Source organism: Peromyscus californicus, unplaced genomic scaffold, assembly GCF_007827085.1.
Source record: "Peromyscus californicus insignis strain IS unplaced genomic scaffold, ASM782708v3 Scaffold_9__1_contigs__length_137607984, whole genome shotgun sequence".
Classification (NCBI taxonomy): Eukaryota; Metazoa; Chordata; class Mammalia; order Rodentia; family Cricetidae; genus Peromyscus; species Peromyscus californicus.
Window position 1 is genome coordinate 110,951,444 of NW_026294617.1, and position 8,881 is coordinate 110,960,324.

The 8,881-nt window shown below is 39.2% G+C and overlaps 1 long non-coding RNA gene across 1 annotated transcript in view; it reads left to right on the forward strand.

The window, feature by feature from the left end:
- Window positions 1–8,610, forward strand: part of LOC128105196 (uncharacterized) — a 221,751-nt gene extending 213,141 nt beyond the window's left edge. Inside the window, exon 5 of the long non-coding RNA XR_008216284.1 lies at window positions 7,240–8,610. This is a non-coding gene — a long non-coding RNA (uncharacterized LOC128105196). The remainder of the gene's footprint in view (window positions 1–7,239) is intronic.
- The last annotated feature ends 271 nt before the right edge of the window (window positions 8,611–8,881 follow it).

An 8,881-nucleotide genomic window follows, 5' to 3' on the forward strand; every position in this document is an offset into this window, starting at 1 on the left:
GTCTTGTTCTTAGTATTTACAGTGGTTGTATATATCTTAAAAGGACTAAATTATCTTTTTCTTTACTACAAGATACAGACAAGTCTCTATTCAAAGTAAGTAACAGGCTTCTCTTTGGCAGCACATGTACTGGAATTAAAGCAACCCAGAGAAGCCTGGGTGGCTCTTGTACAAGGATGGCATGTGCAGTCAATAATAGATTTGAGATCTTAGTTGATTATCTGCTCGTATTTTCTATGCTTCCATGAATTCCTTTTCTTTTAGAAATCCTGATATTAAAATATTGCATTTATGGGAGCCTCTCTATGCTGCCTCTATGGAATGGCTACCATAGTAATAGTTTTACTGCTACCTCTGCTCTTGCCGATTGTAAGTACCCTTGTATGACTGTGTCAGAGACTGCTGCGAACTCCAGATGCTAATTCCTCTGTCCTTTGAGAGCCCTATAGTAGAGATATCATGTTGTTAGGGCTTACATCCAAGGACACTGAAGTTAATCAAGTTGATGAAGAGCACGCAGCCAGTGAATTGCAACTGTGACCCAGAACGCACCATGGGAGTGCTGCACTTACAGTGGGGTCCAGCTACAGGTTTAGTTGTAGATCCCAAGTAACCTACCTGTACCTCAGAGTTTTCCTCTGTATAAAAGAGGTGATTTGGGTTACTCTAATTGCTGGGAGTCTGTACTACATTAGAAATTAAATTAGGAACTCTTATTGGTGTTGCATGACTAGAAGTTTTGCTAGAGATTAGAGAAGTAATTATCAACCCCAGTCACCATTATGAACATGAGACTGAAGTCAAGTGAATTTAAAAGGATCTGCAAGAGGTTTTCACAGCCTACATGAATGTACTGCAACTTTTGTGTAAGATAGATGCTAGAGGAAGCTTCAATGGGAGCTTGAGAATAAAGAAAAACAAAAGGAAATCTTGGATGAAAGTCAAAGGATACCAAAAAAATCAGTGAAGCCATGCCAGCAGACAGAGAAGAAGGCCAAACACAGCCCTAGGTGTTCAATGTCCTAGTGGTAGGAGAGGACACAATTTTCAACCAAAGGCAAGCAGTCCTAACCCCAGGATAAGCCTAGGTATTGGTGAAGCTGTGATTCCTCTGGCAGAAGGGTCAGCAGTGTAGAGAAATCCCATTTAGAGTGCAATGGTCTGGTGCCGTATTGAGGTAGAGTCTATTGTTAAAAACTGAACTACTCCAAGAACATGATATCAGTGAACACCCACAGGTCAGGAAGCCTCAGTTTGACATACCACAAGAAAGGCCCAGAGAGGCAACTATAGAGAGGCAGACAGTCTGGATCCTGACTGGATGAAATATTATGTGTTGGGATGTATATAGGGAAACATAACGCTGCTCTCAGGTGGTGGCCAGCAACAGATCTCATCAACCGAGAGTTACCCTCATGGCATAGTCAAGATGTCAATAATATAAACCAAATAAACAATCCAAAAAGCTGTAAAGGAAAAAGACCAACCCATTTACCAACATAGAAACATAATATATAATATAATATATATTATTATATAAATAATATATAGTCCCTCATCAGCAATTTTCAAAGCCAAGAATGCATAGAAAGTCAGTAACTGCTGACTAAGAGTTCCATGCCCTGCAATGGTGTCTTTTAAAAATTGGTGTAGAAGCAAAAACATTTCAAGAGAAGCACAAACTAAGGCAGTTCATGACCACCAAGTTAGCATTGCAGAAGGTGCTTCAAGGTCTACTATACAGAAGAAGAATGTCTCACTCTCCAAAATCCAGAAAATAATAAACTTCAAGAGATAATAGTTAAATAAAGGACAACAAGGAAAGAATACACCATGTCTAACACAATTACCCAGAAAACCCCTAATACTGATAGGGGAGAAAGTGAGAACAAATAAGAATCCAACCAATCATAAAAATGAACAAAATTTTAAAAAGTTAGTGAAAATCTCTCAATAATAGCATGAAATGTAAATGCTTCCAACTCTCCAATAAAGAGACACAGACTGGTTGACTGGATTAGAATCTAGATCTAAAAAATTTTTTTTAGCAGTAAAGACATCTACAACCTGAGTGTCAAAAGATGGAAAACAATATATCAAGTAAATGGAAACTGAAGATAAGCTGCTGATGAAAACAAGCTTCTGATAGCTGACAAAGTAGACTTCAAACCAAAATTAACCAGAAGAGATAAGGAAGTCCACTGCATGTTAACAAAGGGGGCAATCCATGAAGATATCATATCAAGTATAAACATATGTGCACCAAACACTGGGACGTGTTCAATTTCTTCAATCACGTTGATTGATAATGAAGGTCAGATAGGTTCTGATATAATTAATAATGGGTGATTTCCTTTTATCTCTTCCATCTAAAATCCAACAAGGTTTTTAAATTTAAACTGTGACATAGATATAATGTACTTAACAAACATCTACAGAGGACTCTACTCAGTATAAACAGAATATACAATCTTCTCAGAAGCCTATAGAATCTTCTCAAATAGAGAACATTCTAGGTTTTGGACCAACCAAATGCAAAATGACCTCTGTGTCTTATTAGATCACAATGGAGTAAATCCTGAAGCAAATGGCAAGAAAAACTACAGAAACTAAAGAATAAATGGAGAATGAACTCTTGAATGAAAATACTCTTGAATGACCAGTGATCACTGATGAAATTAGGAAGTTTAAAAAGTTCCTAAAATCAAGTGAAAATGAAAGCAGAAGCTACCAGCACCATTTGAGTGAGGTTAGAACAATTAGTTGTAAGAGAAAAGTTGAGAGGTATGCATGTCCAAACTATCAGAAAGATCTCACATAACATGACACCCAGGAAAACCCAAACCCAAAGCACCAGATGCTAAGACATAAGAGAGGTCAGGAAGGAAGTGAATGGAATGGAGACTCTGGAAGGACCCATTAAAGGAAACCAGATCTGTAGAGAGGAATCCTCCATCCCTTGTGTTTTCTCTCTTGTCAACAACACAGATGTGAGGATTGAAACTCCAGCATGAGGTACTGAAGTGTGACAGAACCTTCAAAGTAGAAGGCCTGATGTTGGACCTGGAGCAGAAATGCAGGGGATTGAATTTTTTATGCCATCATGGTTCCATAGTTTTCCATAGGCTATTTTCTAGATTTCTTTTACAGTGAGAATGTTAAAAGAATCAAAAAACAGCATCAATATGATCTGCAGTCTCAGATTAATCATAACTTATGCAGAATAATAACCTTACTTCCAATTAATCCAGAAAAGCATTTCATTAATTATTGACTGCCTTTATTTATACTTGCATACTGAGGTAGATAATTAGATTTTGATTCAATATAACTTTTGCTTTTCTTGAAATAATAACACATTTTGGTGTTGATTCTGTCGTATATTGTACACTTAAATTAAAAGAGGTATTTTATTATATTACTGAGTTCAATGTAGGGAACATATAAACACTGAATCGTATCTGAGGTGCTATCATATGGCATTTACAGTGGGAGCACTATAAAATACCATCATTTGTTATATGAACTCTGTATAATAAATTTGGTGAGTGGTCTCTCTCAATATCTACTTGACTACATGTAATACATCCATATATATTTCATTAATGCTATTTTTGTCTAAGCATAATAATTATATATTTAAGTAATATAAAATAGAGGTGTCATGATTTTTTTGTTATTAAAAGGAGAAAATAAATAATCTATTTAAAAAATGACATGTATGGGGCTAGATTCTCTCTCCCTACAGGCACACCAAGTTGGGTGTCTGTCCATAAATCAAAGTACTTCCACAACAGCTAAAGGGATCAGACAGGACCACAGTGCACACTCTAAATGCTGAGTTCCTTGGAACAGACAGTGGATGGGACAGGCAAAGACACTTTGAAGTAGGCAGGACAGAGGAGCTGCTTGTCCATCCACAGTTTATTCCAAGGAACTCAGCATTTAGAGAGATGCTTCCTCCTTGGGGGCAAAGGAGGAATTTAGTCCAGGCTGCGGACTTATAATGTAGTTACATGAAGAATACTGCTTGGCAGAGCCTCATGACCACCCCACCTAGACACACACACACCAGGGCAAGGGACTGAGCTTCTGGAAATCTGTGGGACCTGGAGGCTTCTACCACCTAACCTCCAACCTGCTGATCAGGGAACAGGACTCCACCTGCTGGGGATGAAAGCTAGCTCTTACAGACAAGACCAGGTTCCCTGCACTTCAGTATCCAGTAGAAGCTGAAGGCCAGGAAGACAGGCCAGAACACAGAGCTTCTGGTCTAGCTCTGGCATCATGTTGAGAATTGGACACTAGTGGACAGACCCCATATTTCTGCCCCATAGGTTCTGGCTATTAATGGTCCAGAGGCATGACCGCTGTAATCTGGAGATAGTGCAACCCTGTGACCATGAGAGTCAGATATAACATTGCTTAGCACCAGCCTTGATCATCAAGGGATTGTTTCTATCTTCTGTCTCCCAACTTCAGGAACACAGATACTGCCATTCCAATATTCGCCTATAGATGAGTTTCTAGAGCTGTCCAGAAGCCAAGAAAGGGGGCAGACATTGTTTCTGGACTACATCACTGCCTTCTGTAGCATGAGTTCTACTGAACTCCTAAAACCATGTAGGACTTTGTGGCTGTGAGACTCAAGGATGGTCCAGCTAGTATCAGCCTAGGTGGCCTAAGATCTGCCTTCACCAACATTCTTGCAACCTTAGGCAGCATAGAGTTGCTATAAGCCCCCATTTGCTGAAGACAGAGTAGTAAGATTAAGACATTGATTTAGATTTTAATGCTAGTGAAAAACACTGGGGAGATCCCAGCAACCCCATTCCTAGGTGTATCTGTGGAGGGAGTTCTAGAAGCCCTCTCCCAAATGCTAGGGGGAAACATATAGCCCTCACCCGTCAGGCTTCTATTTCTGCTAGCATCACCTGTGGATGGTTGCAACTATATTGGTCTATGAGTCCACCAAAGCAATAGGCAGCACATGGTAATATGGGCCTTCATTCAGCCCACAGGCTGTGCTGGTCTTAGTAGGCTGTGAGTTTAGAATGTAACCAGGCTTAACACTATTGATGGCCACAGTTAACATAGAAACCTGTGGCTGGTCCTTACAGGGTGACTCTCCAGAGCTACACAGAATCCTGCAGGGTCTGACCTCAAGCCAATTAGTATGGATGAGGCATCCATGCATACTCTGGCCTCAGTGAGAGGCCTGTGGAAGCTGACTGGATACTCTCTTATTTGCTTTTGAGCAGCACACCAAGAGTGTGTTTGGGATAATCCTTGGTTGGATTGCCCTCTATTGCTGAAAAAGTAACAATCCACTAACTGTAGACTCCTGGCAAACTCCACCTCATTGCCATCTACTGCCAAATCAGTGAAAGTGACAACCAGCTCTGAGAACATAGCTGGTCTACTTAGGATTCCTGGAAAGAGGCATAAAGCCAGATAAGACTGGAAAAACACCGAATTCTACAATGTTCAGATGATGTCACATGCCAACAATCACAAGACCTTCCAGTAAACCGTGCCCTCACCAATTTCTCAAAGTTCCAGAAACTGACCAGGCAATAATTGGCAAGGGGCAACTCTCAGAGAATTGGAATGGTTGTTTTAGGGGAGCAGATTGAGCTTGAAGGAAACACTTAGAAACATTTCAATACTCTAACAGAGATGCTTGAAGAAATGGGAAGTACTTTTAAAAATCAAACATAATTATTTAAAAACACTTTTCAATTATTGTACAAAATAACGATTTTATACCATTTTCACAAATACACACACATCATCATAGTCATTATCATGTTTTAATCATGTATGCAACCCACACACTTTTCTTCCATCCATTCTCTGGCTCTCTTATTGGTCTGCTGGCTTCCCTCCATAGCTCTTCTTCTACCTTTATGTTGAACATATGCATATATATGTATGTTAGTGTAGCTTCTGCGCGTGAGAAAAAATGAGTGATATTTGCCCCCTCCCAGTTAACCGCCTGTTCCACTCTCTCCACCGCCTTAGACTACCTTTTCTCCCTTCAAAGTCCCTTTTTAAAAATTCACGTGATTTAAGTAGGTACATTAAAATTTAGATTGTTCATAAGAAAGAAAACAGGTCATACTGTCTGAGTCTAGCTTATTTCACATAACAGCTGCATCAATTTCCCAGCAAATGTCATGATTTCATCTTTCTTTACAGCTGACTTAAAACTCCACTGTGGATATATATATATATATATATATATATATATATATATATATATATATATATATATATCTCACCCTTTCTTTAGCCATACAGCTGTTGATGGGTGCCTAGGTTAGTTACATAATTTGACTATTATTATACATTTTTAGTCACTCTCAAAAACATTTACTTGAAAAGAATTTTACAAGACAAAGAGTGATAAAATATCTACCATTGCATTATAGTCTCAAGTAGATGTGACCAGGGTGACTTAAAAAATGTGGCTTGTATATAAAATTTTGATTGGAGATGTTAACTTGGTTTGGAAAGGTTTTAAGGGTGCTTTCACCCTGGCTGGAAAGACATTCCCCACATGTATAATGTCAGCAATGGAAAAGGAGCAGTGGGAAGCCAGAGCCATGTACTCAATAGTACTGTGTTCAAGATGTTTCAGAAGGTGAATCAGTTTCACCAAATCTCTCAATTGGTGTGATCCTATGGAATTTTCTTCTTATTGGCATCATGGCCCTGGAAGTATATTTCTGCCTTGAAAACTCAAAAGGTTCTGGGAGCATCAGTCAGTTATATATTCTGAATTTTTCAAGGACCAGTACCCCAAGGTGATAGTCTTTTAAGAATGCATTCTAGTATAGGTGCTGCAGCTTTCCCATTTCGAGTGTATCAGGAGTGTTCCAGATGCAACCAGAAGCTATGAATAAACCATCTATTTGATTAGACTGTAGCAATGGAGCTCCTGGCAGGTCAGTTCTCAACCTGAAGCCAAGAGCTCAGTCACAGCAGCAGCCACAGCTCTGAACTCTCTGCCAGTACACTGAATTAATCATGGAATAACTGGCAGGATTCTGCTCTAAGTCAGTTGTCAGTCCAAACTCAATTACTGTGTGTCTCAAGGTCATAGGAACTGCCTCTTTTGTATGTAGGCAATGCTCTACATGAATAGCAGTAACTGGCAGAAACTGAGTTATAATTGTGCTAAGGAAATAGCTCCACCCGCTGCAGAAATCTTACCTATCTCTGTTATTTTATCAGGTGGATGAGTTCTGGTCAGAAGCAAGAGCCAGAATGGGAGTCAACTATGTCGGCCAGCTGCAGGACTCACAAAGCAGCCATTTGACAAATAACTCCTTCTTAATTGAAACCATTTGTACTTTTGATAGAGTAAATCAAAGAAATGGGAAAGAACTGGTTCTCGTATAAGAATATCAAGACTGATAACATTACAGAAATAGCGTCAGCTGCATTTATCAGAGATCTTCAACTTGCTGCAGGAAGAACCCAAAGCTTTTGCCACCATCATCCTTATCATCACTGTCATCATAGGGAGGATAGATAGGGAAAGAAGCAAATAGTAACCTAAAGACATCACCCCACCCCAGCTCCTGGAGGAGAACCAGTGTGCCTCTTGTGAATGAGTGCACTTCCAAAGGAATGCATGTGAACAGGAATACCAAACAAGAAGGGAATGATTAATTATCAGTGAATGTCTACCTAGCTGCAACGAAGAAACACTTCATCTGCTCCATGACAGGACCACCCAGGCTTCATGAAAATAGATCACTATTGGTGTGAGAGACATGGCTTGCATGAAGTCTGGTAAAGAGCTCTTGCCAACGTGTAAACACACTTTACCAGCTTACTCTCTCAGAGAAGAACATTGCCAATTAAATCTCCAGGCTTTGACACTCATCAGATGCTGGTTACTATGAAAAGGAGCTAATAGTTTGGCCGTGTTTGTGTATGTATGTTACCCATGAAGGTAGAGTTCAATAGAAAGTCCCTAAATTTGCAGATAATATGAAGGAGGGGGGGATTGGAATTCGGTGTGTGCTGGAAGCAGACAATTTACTTATTTCTTCCTGTGTAGTATTCTCACATTGTCTCTGGAAAGAGTTTTCCTTTCCCCACCTTTCTTTACCTTAAACCCCTCCCCCAAACCTCACATCTTTATTGAAGTACAGGTAAAATTTCAAATACATAAACAAATGATCACACACACACTCATGCACGCATGCACTCATGCACGCATGCACACACACACACACACACACACACACACACACACACACATGAAATGATCCCGGAAACTAAGGTGATTAAGGTATTAATCACCCCCAAATGTTCTTACTCTCCTTTAAAATCCACTCTTGTCTGGAAACATACTTCCCATCATTCCTTTTCTGGGAAAATACAGACCTGCTTTTTGTTATTGTAAATTATATTTTCTAGAGTTGTATAAGATCGAATCATATAATATGTACTCTCTGGTATGGGTTCTTTTAGTCATTATCCTTATTTTGAGATTTACCCATATTGTCCAGTGCTAGTTATTTATTTATTTTATTGCAGATAGTTTCTTAGATACATGAAGGTCATCTGTTCACATGATGGATGACTTTTGAATTTTTTTTGTGGAAGTGGGTTTTGTTGTTGTTGTTGTTGCCATTAAAAGAAACTGCTAAAAAAGTCCTTGTGGACAGATGTTTTCATTTTTCTTAAGTGAGCACGTAGGAATTTAAAGGCTGAAACTTGTCAAATATTACCACAGGTATATGATGTTTATTTGACAGACTATAAGCTATCTTCCAAAAATAGTTGCAATATTTTACATCATCCTCAGCAGTGTATAAGACTTCCATTTCTTTGCATCCTCACAGAAATTTAGAAAGCAAGT